Raw genomic sequence first — 18,394 nt, forward strand, 5'->3', positions numbered from 1 at the left:
CCTGGAAAAACATTCTTACCCACTCGCTCCTGGGGAAAACCTGTTTATTTTGGGTGAAGTAAAAAAATAGCAAGGAATTATTTATTCATTGTAAATTCTCAGGGCTGTTTACTTGCCTCCTTCTTTTTCCTCTCTTCCATCTTAAAGTACAAAATCAATTGAAAGCTCATTACTAATTCCCACGGTGATGGTCCAGAATCAGAAATGTGATGACAACCCCATCAACTTTTCTACCTGGTCATACTCTTCAACAGTCAGGGAAGACAGCTGAAACTATAGATTCAAATGAAATATTAGATTATCTGGGAATTTCACTTGCTTAAACCATCCTTTGCCAGCAACCTTGCCCTCTGCCTCCCTTACCCCCTGCAATACTGACTGTGTGGGGGAGGGGGAGTGGAGCTAGTTTTGTAGTAGAAGCAGGGTTGGGAGATGTTGTCTTGGTTTTATTTATAATCATGCATATAAATTAGTGCTGTTTGCGTACTCCCACAGAATATCTTGATATTAGTTTTACAATTTCTCAATTCTATGTGTTTGTTCAAATACACTGTTAGCTTCTTTATTAAGAGGCTAACATGTCCGAGGGAGTTACACTAGGGGCTAAGAACATAGAGATAAATAACATGGGCCTCAATCTCAAAGAGATTACACTCTAAAATAAAAATAAGCAAAAACTTCTAAAGCTTGATGTAGCTATCATGTAGAATCATGATTGAAACATTTATCGGTTTTTAAACTGCTTCCCCGACACTGGAATATTTTTCCATGTTAAAATCTCTGTTAATAGCTACATAATTAGAAGATACCAATAATGCGTATCGTAATTTATTTAAATATTTTCCAGGAAACTATTTCATGTTATTAAAGAAGATGTACAGCAGGGGCTTCTGGGTGTGTGCCCCCTAAGCGAGGCTCGGTTGCGACTTCGCCGTCCGTGTCTCGCCTGGACCGACAGTGGTAGCAGCAGCTAGCAGAAGCAGACCGTTTGCTCTGGGTGAGGTATGGCCATCTCTGGCGCCAGGGAAGGGCGTGGAGGAGGGAACGTCAGGAAAGTCTTGCATGAAGACCATAAAGGACTGGCACCTTGGCAGAACACGCATGGCCGAGGTCTGCGCACCCTCCCACGGTGGGCTGGCTTTGCGTGCACGTGTGTGTCTAGTCTTCCTGGCCCCAAGATGCCAAGAAGAAACCTCTGGCGGACAGACTCTAGAGTGGTCCCCACTTTAAAGCGGTCCCTCTGTACTGGTGTCACGCCTGCATCTAATGCTCCCCTGTTTGTGTGGATGAGACCTGTGACTCGCTCCCAGCCACTAGAATACGGCAACGGTGACACGATGTGTGATTACGTTGCATACATTGTAACATGAGTTTCACCAAGAGCCTCTCTCATGCTGGCTTTGAGGAGCAAGTGACTGTTGGGGAGATCCACAGGATGAGGAACAGAGGGTGGCCCCAGCTGACAACCAGAAACAAACCCTCAACCCCACAGCCCACACAGGACCAAATGCCACCAGCAGCCACATGAGCCCTGATGGGGGTCCTCACCCATGTCGGCTTTAAATGACCCCACTGCCCTGACTGACAGGTTAATTGCAGATTTGTGACATGCCCAAGCAGATGAATGGGGTCCTGACTCATAGAAAATGTGAGATAATAAATACATGTTATTTTGAACGATTAGGGTTGCAGTAACATTGTTATGCAGCCACGCTTACTGATACAAAGCTCAGCAAGGCTTCACTGATCCCGGGGCTAGGGAAGTAAGAAGGAATTGAGAGCAGAAAGCCCCAGCCTGTGATCCCCAGCAGAGCTGTTCGCCTGCCCACCTCCACGGTGTCCGCCGCAGGAGAGACAGCTTCCGCCTTGACCACACGAGGGGAGATTCCAGCCGGGGCAATCCAGCATCAGACCACAGCCACACTGAGCCAACAAAGGAAAACACGTCTTACTTGCCAAGAAGAGGAGCACGAGTCAGAATTAACCCATGTCTGAAGATGACAGACAACATGTTGAAATAAAAAATAACAATAAAATAGAAAAAGAATAATAAAGAGCTCTCACTTCTAGCCTTGGCATAGTAGTTAGGATGGACTGATTTTCTTGCCTATAAAAATCATAAAATCTTCATGAAATATGAAAAGCGATAACTTAAAACTACCGGAGAATGAGCTCAGGCAGGTGGACACGGGGGAGAAGCTGGCTCTTGCACAATGAACTGTGAACCGGTGAGATCCTTCGGTGTGACCGCACTGATTTATCAGTCCACAAAGCCAGCCCGGCTCTGCTGAACCCCCCACTCTTGGCCTTTCCCTGAATGGTCTTGTCTCTGTGGGCTCCGCGCTCCCTGCCCCCACTGGCCAAACGCCTTGACCTATAGCGTGGCCCCTCGCCCTTCCCACCCCACGGCTGTTCTTCCCTCTCCCTTTGGGGATGCAGCGAGCTGTTCCCAACTACCAAGTTACAACCACCTTCCTAGTCTACAAGAGGCGCAGGTGAACTTGGCCTCTGAGCATCACTATCCCAAAGTATAAAGCCCTATGACATGTTATAGGTTGAGCACCTAGGAGCCCTGCCCCTAACATATCTTTGACCTCTTCTCGCTGCTTTCCCATCTCAGCTCCGGCCACACTTCTCTCTGCCGCTCACGGCGTCGCTAACACGGGAGACGTGCTCCGCCTCAGGGCCTTCGCCCCGGCTGTTCCCTCTGCCTCGGATGCTCTCCTCCCGCGATGGCTCCACAGTCAGCTCCCTTTGTCAGGTTTTCGTTCAAATAGCGCCTTTTTGGTGAGTCCCCACCTGGAAATCGCATCTGAAACTGTCCGCCATTACCCCTGTCATGACACGCCGCGCTCTCTTGTCTCGGCTCTTACTTTCTAACGTGCTAGATGTCACCCTTACGTAGCTCGCTCACTATCTGTCTCTCTGTCTCAAGCGTAGGAGCCCTGCTTGCCTGGCCTCTTTTTTCATCCGTTACTCCTGCAGTTTGGGACACTCAACAACTATGTGCTGAATTTCTCAATGTCTCCATTTGGCTTAAGGCTTTTATTTCCCTAGAGTATAATTTCTCCCATGGACTGGCGGGCAGGTACTAAATTGTAGAGCTAGGGGTCTTGGTGATCCACATCATGGTTTTAGCGTGTCGGTTCCTTTGACTAGAAGACATATTTTCGATCCTCGGTGACTGAGACAGAAAGGAATACAACACCTAGGGCTCCCCCGATGTACAAATTCATGGGTTCAAAAGTTCACTTCTAAGCCAATTGTGTGGACATCCTGAACTTATTTTGAGAACATAGTTGGGCTCGGCTAGTTACCAGCAGGGAGTCTGAGAAGAGCGGAAGGTGCCAGACCTTGGAACGGATCTGCTCGCCGGGATGGGGCTCGGGAAGGACGTGAGCAGGTGTGCTGATGGCCTTCAGCGCAGCCAGCGGGAGAGACTGTCCCGAAGACAAGGGCACAGCGGCAGTTAGCATAAGGGAGGCCAGAGGAAACTGGGGGACCCCGCTGGGAAGCAGAGATTAGCAACTGGCCGCGTAGGAGTAGTGATACATAAAAAACAAGTTTATGGAAAAACACCATTAAGACAGTACAAAGACAAGCCAAAGAATAGAGAAAATACTTGCGACGTGCGTGTCTGACTAAGAACTCCTGTCCAGAATACTTGAGGAGCTGCTTGAAATCAAACACGAAAGACAGCCAGACAGCCCCGCAGTGGAAACGGGCTCTTTTAACAGTCACTTCAGAAAAGACAATACTAAATGTCTAATAAACATATGGCTACGTTCTCAGCATCAATTATAAGCAGTCAAATGAAAGCCACAGTGAGATTTTACTACAAATCCAACAGAATGACTAACGCTAAAAAGACTGGCAACAGTATAGTATTGGGGGTGGGGGGGGGGCGGGGAACAGACACACGGATCGATCATGGAACAGAATAGAAAGGCCAGAGATAGACTCAGGTATATATGGCCGATTAATTTATGACGAAGGGGCCGAGGGAATACAGTGGGACAAGGATAGTCTTCTCAATAAGTGGTGTCGCAAAAACTGGATATCCACACGCGAACGCACGAGACTGGATCACTGCCTCACACCATACGGAAGAACCAGCTCTAAGTGGATCCCTGCCTTGGGCCACCTAAGTGATCCTTCTGGGTCTCCATTTCTTTATTTTCAAAACCTAGATAATGCAAAAGTCTCAAGATTTGCTTGGTTCAGAGAATAGGTTTAATAAATATCAGCCATTAATAACAATCATTTTACCTCAACAGGAGCAAGAAAAAGATTGAGTTACCACACCCACAATGGAGTTCAAGCTTTGGGTGCTGGGAATAACGTAGAAACCCACTAATGTGAAATGGGCCCAAGTCAGACCTGAACCTGCTTCAAAAGGGACTAGAGTGAGTTCTTGGGTCTTGACAGAGATGCCCAGGATTCTGCAAGTTCTCGGGGAAGGGGGCAAGAGGGACCCCAAGGGGGGCTGGACCTAATGGGGGAATTTGCCCTGTAAATATGACCACTGGCAACTCCTCCCATCTGCGCATGCTCCTGGCCCCGGGAGGCGGGGGCTGCTTTTCCTCTCGGTGAATCATGAATCATGAATCGGGGTTGGTTCTGGGACTCACTTTGACCAATAAAGTCAAATAGCACTGACATGGAACCTGGTCGTTTTTACTTTGCTTTCTTGGGGCCCAGCAGCCATGCTATAAGGCAGTCCAGACTGTCCTAGAAAGAGAAGCCACATGGGCGAGCCCTGGAGGATGAAATGCCACGTGAGAAAGTGGCCACGTGGAGAAGAAACAAGGTCAGCACCAAGGCCCCAGGACTTACGGGAAAGCTGGGCCACCGACTAAGTGCAGCCACACGAGGGAGGCTCGGCTTGCAGACGGCCATCGCCTCGCTATGTCCTCACGTGGCAGAGAGATAAAGCACGCAGGGGCTCTGACGTCCCTTCTAGTAGGGGCGCAATCCGGTCACAAGAGCCTCATTCTCATGACCTCATCCGAACCTGGCTATCTCCCAGATGCCTGATCTCCAGATGCCACCGCACTGGGGAGCAGGGGTTCGACGAGAATACGGGGGACACGGTTCAGTCCCTAGCACCTGCCCCCCGCTTTTCTTCAGCAGCACTAACTTCTCAGCTTCTTAGACACAGACACCACACACCCGTTTACACCTTGGACCGTGCAACTTCTGTTCCCCCTCGAGAATGTTCTGCCTCCCGGACTTTCACTGTTTCCTTCTTATCACTCAAGTCTCAGAGCAAATGTTACTGTGGTTCCTCAGAGTGGCCTTCCCTGGCCGCTCAAGGACAAGCGCGCGGCCCGGTCACTCTGTCACAGCACAGCACCCTGTTAGCATTTTATCCACAGACTCGGAGACCTGCGTGGGAAGGTATTCACGCATCTGTTCACTTGGTTGTTTGCCCATCCCATGCCATATAATGTCCATGACCACAGGTGACTTACCTGTCACTTCATGGCTGTATCTTTGGTATCTACAATAGCTCCCAGCACGTGATAAGTGTACAACTCTATTTAGTCTACAATAAATCTACGTCGTAGACCTAACAAATGATATATCTCTTAACTCTGCTCATCAAACACATCGAGTTCATTACACACTAGTTTGTTAAAAGTTGAAGCTGGGTTGGTTATGTTTCTTCCAAAAACTCCCCCTGGAGGCACGTCGAGCACGGAGGAGGGAAGGCCGCAAACCAAACCGTGGGTACAATGTGACAAGCGCTCTCCCAGTCCTGCGCGCACAGGACGTGTGGGGACTCGGGTGAGCGGTCGATGGATTCCGCTAGGGAGAGGGAGAAGCCGGTCAGGGAGAGCCACAGAGAGGCGCGTGACGTGGGAGCAAACCCTGCCGCGACGGAGCCCTGCCTCCGGGACGCAGGAACGGGACGAGGAGCCTCCCAGGCCACGCCGCCGCCGGCACCGAGCCGGAGCCTCGGGCAGGAGTTACAGAGCCTGGGAGGCTGCGGAGCAGCGGAGGACGGGACTGGGGAGCCTAAGGAAAAAGGCGGTGGCGGGAGACGGCGGCGCGGAGGGGGACGCGAGCAGCGGGGGCGAGGGAGGGGGTGCGGGCCCCTCCGGGTGCGAGCGGCGATGGCGTGGTGGGGGCAGGAGCACTGGGGGGCAGCACTGGACCTGAGCCTCTCGCGTTGGATCCTCTCCCACCTTCTTATTCTTTTCATCGTGGGCACATGGGGGGAGGGAGGTGCATGTGAGGACCCAGGTGATGAGAGGAGGGTTCCCATGCTTCTCTCCTGTCCACATGCAACACCAGGGACCAGTGTCGGGCTGGATGTCACCGGGGATGGGGCGAGAAGGACATGCAAACTGTCCCCCTTCTCCCTTCCCCTCTCCCTCCCCCTCTCCCTCCCCCTCTCCCGCCCTCGCTGGCGGTCTAGTCCCAATGAAAACTCAAACTGGAACAAGGAAGGGGGCTTGGGGGGTGGTCGTCATGTGATGGACAGAGCTGGCTAAACCCAGACACGGTACCGAGCAGTGACGATTCTGCAACGGCCAGGAGAGCCTAAGCGTGTGCGAGTGTGTCTGCATGCATGTGAGTGTGTTTGCGCATGTGTGCATCTGAGTGTGTGTGTGTGCATGTGTGTGTATGTGGGACTGTGCGTGAGTGTTCATGCATCCATGTGTGTGTGAGTGGGTGAGCAATGGTGTGTATGTGCATGCATTTGAGCGTGTGAGTGTGTGTGTGCGTGTGCATGTGCACGTGCATTTGAGTGTGTAAATGTGTGTGTGGGCGTGCCTGTGAGTGTGTGTATATGTGTGTGTGTGTGCGCGAGTGTGTGAATGTGTGTTGACCTCCAGTGTTACGGAGGGCGATGCAATCTCTGGAAACACCCAGCCGGGTGCACCTGCAGCTGGTCAGTGCAGGCCAGTGCCCAGCGGCGGGGGCAGTGCATGGCAGCAGCCGCCCAGCAGACGGCCTGCCACCGCGGTTCCACCACAGCGACCCCGAGGTCCAGTGCCAAGTGCCCACGGACGCCCCCAGGAGCGACACTGGCCTTCAGAGGAAAGAACGGCGTCCACAGGGCGGAATCAGGAAGGTGTAAATTAGAGAAAGCATGCTAGCGAGTCACTTGCTGGCGGGCTTGCCTTTTAATTTTTTTAATGTTAAGAAGCTTAGAGGACATGTTTCAAATTTGCTTTTGCACCTTTTTAATGAACTTCTAGAAAAGTTCCACTTTGATGTACTGTTTTTCTAAAACAACACACAAAAAAGATTTTGTACTGTACACTCACCTACTCCACCAAGACCTCATCCCATTATTGTTAGAAGTAACTGTTTAAATCAAATGTTAATGGATTCACTTTAATTATTCAACCTTATACATGAATAGCATTTAGATAAAAATAACACTCGTACCTATTTTAAAAGGTCCAAAACATGAACACGATTTGGTCACACAGCCCCAGTATTCTTCTCACAGAATCGGAACATTAAAGTAGCGCCTTAGAGAAACCCGGCACCCAACCGTGTTCTCATCATAGTGCTCATGTCTCATTCCCACTTAATGATGAGTCAGCAGCACAAGAAACGCCTCCACGTACCCTCGACTCAGTGAATTTTGCATTCTATCCTCTCTCCTCAGACCCAGGATGAGTGGCGAGTGGTGAGGGAGGAGGATGGCTGACCGGCGAGCTGCGTGTCCTTCCTCTCTGCTGACCTGTAGCAGTCACTGGAAGGAGGGGACTGGGTGCTTACCAAAGTCATCTGAAAAACGCACCGGTCATTTAATTATGTGAGGAGCTAGAAATAAGCTTAAAATAGGGTTAGTGTTTGAGAATAATATTTCAGTTAGTTTTGCTATGCAGCAACTAATATTTATTAAAAAGAAGGTTCTGGAATTTTGCCCTGGTTTCCAGAATCATGGGGGGGGGGAATTCTAGAAGCATCTTCCTGTGCATCCTCCATAACGATGGCGCTGCTCACATGTGTATACTTCATTCATTGTGAATATCCTACCTGATGGAAGGTACTGTGGCCATACTCTGAAACATCCATTCTTACAAACGCATATTTATATGTGTCCACGTGAAATAACTCTTTATGTCCCCTCCTGCTGGCTATAATACCCTTAGGGCAGGTTCCATGTCTGTTTTATCTTTGCCTATTTTTGTCTGGTTCGAGCCCATAGTAAGGACTACATAGGTATTTGTTGGCTGGCATATGGTCTGCCGGACCCGAATGTTAAAGATGACCATAGAAGAGATGGGTTTGGGCAAATTTTCCTAAAACATATCACCTTTTGAACGCACAAACGCTATTATCCTCCAGGGCACACTTTCAGCACGGGATGCGGATGAAGTCCACAAGCTTTATCTGGTTTTCCTCATAACAGGCAGGTCCGCTAGAGGGGACACTTCAAGCAGGGAGCAGCATACAGCTTCCCAGCATTCTCTGTCCACGACGTGGGAAGCACCCGGCCCGGCGCGCTCGGCTCGGGTGGCACCTGCCGTGAGCGTGAGCGTCAGATCTGAGGCCGGAACGCCTGCCGCTCAGGCCGCCCGCGTCGTCACTTTCCACCCCCCTTCCGCCCCCCCCGCCCCCCGCAGTCTCATTTTAGCCGTGGGGGTCACGCGGCACGGCCTGTCTATCATGTCGCTTGTGGAGAGAGATACGGGGGCCGTTCGCCCCGCCGCCCGGTGCCCCCGCACCGACAGCCAGTGTCGCGCCCCGTGCACGTGACCGAGGAGCGGAGGGGCGGACCAGGGGGCTTGGCTGCAGCGGCGAGGCGAGGCGGAGGAGGTGTGCGCGTGGCCGCCACGCCCGCGTCGCTGTGACCCTCGCGCCGCTTCCCTACAGTGGGCGACCAGAGACCACGCAGGCCGCGGGCGAGCCCCGCGGTCGGGCCGCGTGCCGTGCGGACCCCGGGCCCCGGCGCCCCGCGAACGCCGCCTCGCGACGGCGCCTCCCGCGTCGCGGCTCTCCGGCTCCGGACCCGCAACCGTAAGCCAGAACCGAGGGGCGAAGGCCGCACCGATGGGAGCCGCACGCACTTCGCGGAATCCCCTTGCCTAATAATGCTCGGCGTGGTCAAGTCGAGGTCCCGGCCGCGCTGCTGGTCCTGCGGAGGTCCGCGTCGTGCGCCCTCCGCCCCGGTCGCCGGGGTCGGACGCGAGCAGCTGTCTCGGAAACAGAGGCGGGGCCACCAGCGACGTCACGCGCTATATTTAAATCGGAGAAAGCGCCTTCCTAAAGACCGAGGTCAGCGATCTGCCAGCCGGGCGGGCGAGGAGCGCGCGGGCTGCGGGGCCGGGGGCGGGGCCGGGGGCGGGGCCGGGGCGGGGCGAGGCCGGAGCCGGGGGCGGGGCCGGGGGCGGGGCCGGGGGCGGGGCCGGGGCGGGGGCCGGGCCGGGGCCGGGGCGGGGCCGGGGCGGGGCCGGGGGGCGGGGCGGGGCCGGCTCGCGCAGTCCTCGCAAACTCCGCAGGCGCCCCCGGGCCGCACCTGCGAACCCCGAGGCCCCTGGGAAAACCGCTGGCTCAGGTGCTGGGTGCAGAGGGAGGGCTCCGCCGCTTTTCCTCCATGTCCCACAAGGCTCCCAGCATTGGGGATTTAAGCTCTGGAGCTTTTAGGGCCCTTCCCCCCGGGCCCTACCCCTCCCCGTGCTGCCCCGGGAGCTTTCTCATAGTTCGGGAGAGCCAAAGGGGTCGAAAAGCTTAAGGACAACGAGGTGGGTATAACGACATGTTGACACCAGTTGACGGAGAGTCTTAGGTTTGAGCCTAAGATTTAGAGTGTGACTTTGGATGCCATCAACTGAGTCTTCCTTAAGGACCCCGCACCCCCGCCCCATGTAGGACAGGGGTGGTGCACAGACAAACGACCACGGAGCCTGCAGCAAAGGCCGAAGGTGGCAGCGGGACGGCCTGCCCCCGGCCCGGCCCATCTCAGGCCCATCCTGCCGCTCGACGCCCCTCCGGGGCTTGGCTGGGGGAGTGGAGCGGGGGGCTGCCTTCTGGCAGAGACGCCCAGGAAGATGCACGGATGCCATTTGTTTGGGCCATGACTGAAAACACCCTATGACCTTCGAAATCCAAACGCATCTAAGGGAAATCAAAATGCGCCCGCGTTTTCAGAGCTGCCGGGCGTTTTCTGTTGGGTAAGCCGCGAAGAACTGCACATAATGTGGGGAAGACTGTTTCTTAGCTCTGAGCCTGACACTTGAATGGGCCATTTATCATGCAAATTAAAAGCAGAGTCCCAAACTGGGAACGGGACCCTAGTGGACCCCGACAGCTCGCTGGGGCCTCCTGGCGGACAGTCCCGCTGGGTGCCGCCGGTGCTCACCGCAGCCCCAGACCCCGGGCGGGTCTCGAGGTCCGAGGCGGGTGTCGAGGTCCGAGCCGGCTCTCTCCCCGCACTGAGGCAGCAGTTACCGCTTCCACTCTCACCCTGTCCTGAGTGTGGAGTCGAGTTTCCACGACGCTGTATCGCAGGTGACCATGAACCAGGCCGCAGGAGCAGAGGGGAGAACCCAGCCGTCCCCTCTTAGGACAGGCAGTAAAGAGACACCGCAAAACGGTGCCGCCACACCCACCCATGTTTTTGGAAAATGGAGTTATGGTCCGTAAAAATGCATTCTTCATGTGGAGTCTACATTCGCATGTAATGGGTTCCTTACCGTTATTCTAAAATGAATTAATAGTCTTAAAATTTGTTTTAATATCGAACGTGGTAAATATTGATAGATACAAGTCAGGTAAGTAAAGGTCTTCACCGTTCCTCAATTTTCACGAGTATAAAGTGGTCCTGAGACCAGCAAGTGTGAGAACCGCTACCACCCCGTGTGTGAGGCACGCGCGGTGGACGGACCGTGGGCTCGGGCCAGAAGTGGCCAGGCCGACCTGCCCTGAGGATCACCCTTTCCGCCGCGACCTGCGCCCCACGCCCTGCAGGGACGCTCTGGGACCCTGTAGCCATTCCCAGTGCCCTTTCCCCTTGTCTGCCTCCCACTACAGAAACCAGGGAAAACAAACGAACTAACGAACAAACAGGCATTTCTGTCCAGGCCTGCCTTGCAGCCGGCGGTGGCCACGTGCCGCGGTTCTCACCAAAGAGACATGAAAGGAAGTGGTGGCCGTTGTCTCTGGAAAGCTTTTGCTTCTTTACAAAAGGCACAGGTGGCGGAGAAGAGAGTGCTGGCATCGCCCTCCCCTCCCTGTGGCCCCGGGCACCTGGAGCAGACGCGGCCCTGCTGCAGCCGGAGCACCAAGCACATGGCCCCTGGACCATGGAGTGGGACGTCATCGTTTGCAGTCTCCACATTCTTTTTATCACATCTGAAAAATAAACGCTATTTGTTTAAGCTCCTGCTAGCCCGACTGTTTTCTTAGCATCCAGAAGTGGTGCATGCGGCAGGCGAAGGCCGTGCTGCGGGTTTTGGTCGCTCTGAGAAAAACATTTTCCTCACTTTTTTTCTTACATGTACAAATAGAGATTAATTTGTGCCTAGCAATGAAACAGTGCACCAAAAGGAAGCATGCCCTGCTCAGGGAGCGTGTGTGTTTTGTTCGAGAGCTGCTGACGGATCGGCCACTGGGCAGAGGCCGGAGAGCTGCCCCCACTCTGGTGACAGCAGCACTGTTTGGAAAGGGCCCCAAGCAGCCCAGGACTGGCGACCTACCTGGGCAGCACTGCCTGTGCACCCAAGCCGCGGAGGTCAGGGCTGGGGGCAGCCACTCGGAACACCCTGCTCCGCGTGACTCTGGCTCCAAACTCCCAGCTCTGCCCCTGACCCCGGCTTCTCTAGTTTGGTGTTGGTCCCAGTTCTCAGCTCATCTCAGCGTCTGGTGTTCGGGGTTCCTTCTGCGTCCGCTCTCCTCCAGCTGCTGCATCTGCCGCGAATTCAGACGGATTCCCCTGTTCTTTTAGTGCGAGACCACCTCCTTGTCAGAGACCAGCTCTAGGACCCAGGACAGAAATACTGCAAGGGAGGTGACCAGGGTAGAAGACATTCCTTCTCCGTGACAGTTAGGGGACCCTCCTGAATTCACTCATCCTCTTTGTTTCTTTCCTCTTTCAAACTGTTTCTTTCAGATATAACCTGTACAATAAACTCAGTTTTTCATTTGTTTTTGAAAAACCTTACTTTCTGGCTTTCATTCCTAGAGATGTCTGTATGTTGAGGGCCAGGCTGGGTAGGCACAGCACCAGGCCCTGTGGCGCCCTTCCCAGACCAGGGAGTCCAGACGATGAGATTATGAACCACTGTAACTTAGAACACGTCCTCTCCCTCTCCCTTCCCGTCCCCTTTCTCTCTCTCTCTCTCTCTCTCTCTCTCTCTCTCTCTCTCTCTCTCTCTCTCTCTCTCTCTCTCTCTCTCTCTCTCTCTCTCTCTCTCAGCTTTTTAGGAAGGGTAATTATTGTGTATCATGACCTCTCCAGCACCTTACCTGTGCTGGCTCCAGTGAGGGTGGCCGATCCCTTCAGCTTCCACTCTGGGGTCCTCTGTCCTGTGTGTGTCCTGGCAGAGGGTGGGTCAGAATTAGAGCATGCCGGTCAATGCATCTGCCTGGCTTCCGCAGGAACGTAGCACAGGCTGCTGGCCTTCTGACCCCCACAGCCCAACCACATAAAGAAATTGGTGAGAAGAGGGCAAGCATCCACTGACTTCCAGACCACGGAGACTTCAGTGCAGTTCGGTCCCTTCCCAAATTCAAATCTGAGCTTTATCTAGACATTAGGTAGAACTGGCTTTCACATACATTTTGGTACTGGAAAAAGGAAATATTATAGAAAGAAAAGAAAAATCACCAGTGAAAGAAAGAAGAGTAAAGGGTTACTTTTAGGTAACAACAAAGGAGATAGACTAAAAACTAATTCTGAAACCTAAGGGAATAGGCCGTTATCTGTTAAAATTACCATAATAGGAATGATGGAACTTGAATATTTATTGCATTTTGGTTAAAGAGAGCAAGGAAGAAGGGGGGGAGGAGGAAGAAGAAAAAAAGAGTGAGAAGAACAAAGAGGAGAAAAGGGTAAGAGGAACAGAAACGAGGCCTCTACGGCGGAGTGAAATGATGTTTTAAACGTAATTAGTAACATGTTGATACGCTATAAATACACATTCACGATTACTGTGTAATTATAAATGTAATTTACTAGATCATTTGGTATCTGTTTAATTAGAAAACATTTAATTATAATGTATATAATTACACATATCAAATTAATAATAGCTCCTCTGTATTTATGGAATTAGTAAAAATGCAGTTGGACAGGGATATGCTTTCAGAGGACTATGGGAACCGACGTGAATGTGTGACTAAGCAAACCGAACGCTTTCTCTTTCCAGTCTGCTTTCCATAACTGGATCACATGAGGGGAGCAGAGCACTTTGCACCGCGTCAGCACATAGCACATGCTTCGGAAACAGTTGCTGTTTACGTTCTGGTTTTAGGATCGACCAACCGATGTGCATTTTCTGAATGGCTCGACTACCGTGTACAGTTCAGATTCGGAGGACAAGAAAAGCCAATTCCTAATCCACGAGGTTAGTTACGCTCCACCTTCTGCACTTGGAATCGATCCTTCCCTCCTCAGGGTCCTCCCCACTCTTCGCTTATGCCTCCGGCGTGGTTTTTCATTCTTTTTTTTTGTACATTTCGTTGCATGTGTATCTCCTCTATCTGACTCTAAGTTCCTCGAGGTCAAGCCTACAGCGCCATCACCTGTGATTTACACATAGAAATTACTCAATGAAAATGTGATTTATTGAGTCAAACTTTATAAATGCCTTTTGATATGCTGTTTTTATGCCACATGTACAGTGTCCTAGAAAACTATAGTTACCAAACTGTTTTCTTCTGATTTATAAGGTGAAGATGCACAAGTACGAGCTTTTCATTTACAGCTGAAAGTGTAAAGGTTGACAAAGGGGCGAGTGAGATCAAGACTGAGTGAAGTTAAAATATACTTTGGTACAACTATACTGTGGAATACTATGCAACAATGAAAAAGAATGCAGGATGTCTACATGTTCCGGTGTAAAAAGACCTCTTAAAACATCCTGTTAAGTAACTCTCCTTCTGAGCTTCCCTGTTCTGGTTAATGGCACCCCAGTCTTGTAGTGACACAGCTCACCCTCACTCCCGCTCCGGTCTAGCGAGTCACGCGGCCTCCCCTTCGAGATCTGCCTCCTTCACTGGGACCTCTAGCTCAGCACCCCACGCTGACGTACTGCGGTCTGTCCGTTTCTAGTTTCCTCCTGCTCTGCTGCTCCAGGGTGAGTCTTCCTGAGAGGTGACTTTACACACATCTTGTCTTTGGCTCACATTTTTCAGGAGCCTGCAATTAATAGTTTTAGCCTAGCAGTCAAGACTTTTCCTAGTTTCGCCCCTACTTAACCTGGGGTTGTTGACATCATCTCTCGTACCTAAATTGTTCTCTAGCCAAAGTCAATTAGGCTTGTTTCTAACACTTCACTCTTGTTCCCAGAATTCTGGGGGCCCCGAGTCCCTCCTCTGTGTTGACCAGAGTAACGGAGGACGCTAACCCCAAGGCAGAGCACCCGGCCTCTGTCCTCCACTCCGGCCTTCAGCAGCACGATGGTGGCTGGAGAATCCATTTCCTTGGATTCTGCCGCTTCATCTGTGAGACAGAGATGGCGTCTACCTCACCGGCCTCTCCAGGTAGCTATGAGGAGCAATTACGTCTGCAGGGGTATTTAACAAAACAATTGTAAGATTTAATAACTATAAAAATGCAGACCAGGTTAGAACTCTTCAACGAAACCTTTCTCAGCCTTTAATAATCATCTACTTACTGTCCATGCACCTGACTTAGCTGCTTCATGGTGCTTCTTTTTTTTTTGTAAATATCTTCTCTCCTCGGCTAAAGTTTAGCCTTGTATAGAAGAAGTTACATATTTGGCTTCTTTCTCCCCAACATGTAATACAGTCCCTGAATGTAAGGAACGTTCAGCCGACAGGGTTTTGTCCACAACATAACCACGGAGAGCCCCCCCTTTCACTTTCAGACATATCCCAGTTCGGATGATAGCTTTTCTGGTCCCCTATGAATAAATGGCTGTGAACAGTGACGATGGTGGAGGAGCGACCTTCGTGCCGCATTTTAATTTTGTGTGGCTTCTTTTTCCTCTCTCCTTCCTTTCCTCAATGTTAGGGCCAGATTTTTAATGTTTGTTTCTGCAAACACAACAAACCCATCCATGAGCATTTCTTTCGCATGGAAATGTAGAATCATGCTTTTCATTTCGAGTCCAGCGGTATGTCAGGATGGGATAATCATCTCCCGAAAAGCTGCATGCTGAATATTGCTCTTCTCCTTTTGGCTTGGCCGACGGAAGCGGGGCAGAAGCTGGTTGGCACAGAGATGACAGGGATGCAGTCGCCATTCTTCAGGTGGCCTTTGGATCTGAATGAAAGAGCAGCAGAAAACCAGCAGGTGACCATGAGACACTGCTTTGGTTCCCTGATGTTTTAAAACCCCACTAGTAGCATAGAGAGGACGTGTTTTCAGATATCGATTATCCCCGGTATCAAAGAGATAAAAGAAATTCAATTTTTATTTGATCCCTAAGCAGCAAATCAAGAGGTGATCCACCCAGCTGATGTGATTTTAGGATTTAGATTCTCATGTCAACCCCTTTGAAAATAGTAGAAAAGCCTTGATCTGAATGCAGCATGGCATTTCAGCAACAGGCATGATCTGCGAGAATTCTCCCTTCGGCAGTGATGTGGCCACTTTAGCCTCCACGAGCAGGTGCCCGCCCGCCCGTGAGTCTGGCACCTGTTTTCAGCATAAGAACCCTTCAAGTAAGTAATGCACAGAGTTCTGACTCGGAGGGCTGCAAGCTGACACCTGTGGCCGGGTGTCCCCTCCTGGAGCGTGCACAGCTCTGGTATAAGCCATGCTACGTAAGTGTCCAGTGTGCTCGGACACCTTGTGGAAAACACGTTGCAGAGGTGAACGCGCGTCCGTCGGCCCAGAGCTGTGGAACGAAGGCTGACTCCGTGACGGGACCGACGCAGCGGTCTCGTTGCTGCGAACGGCACGTGAGCCCGGGCACAGGCAGCCAGTGACCCTGCAAGGGTCGCGTCGGGCCTGCCTTCCGACGCGCCGTCCGCGCCCCGGCAAACGCCCTGAGGCTCCGCACGCCAGCTCAGGCGTTCCGCTGGGGCGCTCAGACGACAGCGGCTGTTTCAAGCTTAAATTATTTCTCCACAGTTATTTTAAACTTAAGGACTTGGCTTGGCCAAAGACAAAACGAACACAAGTTTAGTAAGAAACTACACTTCGATAGACAGTGCCTTTTTTACGTTCAAATTGGCTAGCGTAATTTTATATTGCATCTACTAACTGGCCGTCTTTCCTTTCGGATTATCTTGGTTTTGAGGAGGGAATCACATCTCCCAGAGCGGGGTCAGTGCATGCGAGTGTCTGACTGGCATGCGAGGACACTGTGGTCTCCCTGCGGCTGGCTCCCTGCAGGAGAGCATCCTGCCGCTGAAGCAGCCGGGGAATTCCCGACCGCCAAAGGCCACTCCCTGGTGCGACGGTTTCCACCCCTCAGAGAACTGATCCTCTTTGGCAAAATAGGATTGGTAACGTGTTGCAAGAACACAGCTTTCTGTACTCGCATATTGAAGAAGGGGATTGTCGGGGGAGGCATTTCTCAGCGGCAGGATGAACAGTCGCATCCGACTGCAGGAGGTCGAGCCCGACTGCACGGTGGTCCCAGCGCCGGGTCTGGGCCCTGAAGGACGACTCGGGCCTCGGTGAGAGCAGACAAGCCGTGTGGAGTGAACTGCGGGGCAAGAGCACAACGTGGGAACGACTCCGACCGGATCCCGCAGCCCGGGCGGCCTGTGCCTGCGGGCGAGGGAAAGCGGCTTGAGGCTCCTGGGTGCGGCGAGTCCTGCGGCCAGGGCGGTTGCAGCTGGCAGGACAGCAGGGGAAGCGCGGGTGCTGGGTGGAGCGGCTCTTGGGAAGCCTGGTCTGGAAGGGACGGATTAGTCCCCAGAGGAAGCGGGTAGGGTCCTCCCAGCGTCCAGGGGAGAAGCGAAGATGGACGGCAATTCTATGTTCTTTTGAGTCCTTATCCCACAGCCGTACTAAGGTAGATACACTGTAAAAATTAATTCTGACCGTGATCTGTAGTAGCTAAAAGACAGATCTGTCAAATCCCTGTGACCTTGGATCTTAAGAGAGGAGCTCAGTGCCGTGTGCCATTCACTTCAGGGCATGAGATTTATATGACGAGGATGACAATTTCCTGGCTTGTGGCTGCCAAGTGTCCTGAGGAAGTTGGATCCCTTTTCTAAAAGCACAAAGTCTCCCTGGACACAAAGTCTCCGTGGGTACATGATCCTGCAGAGGAAAAGGGTTCAAATTTCTCGGTATTTTTAGAGTGGCATCTCCACGTTAGATGAAAGCTAACTAGCGCCTTAATTTCTGTCTGCTAACATCGTATCATTCTAAAACTGGTTTAACTACTAAAACCGAAACTTGAACACTGGCCAGATCATTCCGTTTTTAGTGAGCATGTCCCCATGTTCCCTAAGCGACCACTTTGAAAACGAGAATCTTTCTCAGTCACTGGGATACGAGCTTAATCTCGGAAACGGCTCTTTTAGTCCCCCGTTCTATTTGTCCTCTTGGCAAAACCTAAGTGTCTGGTTCCATCGATTAAATGCCAGCTACCCCAGGGAAGCAAAACAAACAGATTTGGCTTCACGCTGCCTCACGCTGCTGACACGGGCTATATAAAACCCAAGTGCTATCATCAGCCCTGCCCGAAGGGGAAACAAGCCGAGGTGAGCCGTGCGGGGAACCCCGTCCTAAAAAAAGGCAGAGGTGTCTTTTGTTTTGTTCCCCGGGCCTTGACCCGGCTCCGGCTCGGCCTGCAGCTGGCCTCGCTCGGGCTGTGCTCGCGGGCCAGGGCCCTGCCTGCCTCACCGGCTGCTCCTCTCTGGGGCAAGACCTCGGCAGCTTGGTCAGAGGGGAAGGCTGGTCCTCTGGCCTTGAAAATATGCACATTTATGCACTGATACTGCTTTCTCCCTGGAGGTGGTCATCTTTTGAAATCTGGACCTTCCTGCCAGGGCCTTGAGGTGGGGCGAGCCGGGCAGGGAGCAAGGAAGGGAAGGATGAGAAGGGACCACCGTCTCCCGCCCATGCACCAGCTTCCCTGCGGGGATCAGCTGATGGAAGAACCGCCTGTTTAACTAGAAGAACGATTTCTAAATGAGCCCGTTTCTTTGGGGTAGAAGCAGTTTAAAGGTCTTAGTAGTTTTTAAAGTGTCTTTCCAAAATGACATTTGTTCATTCGCCCAAAGTTTATTTGTAAAACCAAAACTATGAACAGGACCAGCTACATAATTTGCAAGG

General features: G+C 52.1%; 1 long non-coding RNA gene across 2 annotated transcripts; it reads left to right on the plus strand.

The window, feature by feature from the left end:
- The first annotated feature begins 8,921 nt into the window (after window positions 1-8,921).
- LOC107520021 lies at window positions 8,922-16,004 on the plus strand. Of its 2 annotated transcripts, none has more exons than XR_001599221.2 (3): window positions 8,922-9,246; window positions 13,443-14,673; window positions 15,167-16,004. It is a non-coding gene; the product is annotated as an uncharacterized LOC107520021 (long non-coding RNA). The 2 variants fall into 2 exon arrangements; XR_001599220.2 differs by lacking the exon at window positions 8,922-9,246 and having other exon boundaries at window positions 13,250-13,535; window positions 13,861-14,673.
- Window positions 16,005-18,394: the final 2,390 nt, after the last annotated feature.

The sequence above is a fragment of the Rousettus aegyptiacus genome, unplaced genomic scaffold (genome assembly GCF_014176215.1).
Source record: "Rousettus aegyptiacus isolate mRouAeg1 unplaced genomic scaffold, mRouAeg1.p scaffold_m13_p_18, whole genome shotgun sequence".
Classification (NCBI taxonomy): Eukaryota; Metazoa; Chordata; class Mammalia; order Chiroptera; family Pteropodidae; genus Rousettus; species Rousettus aegyptiacus.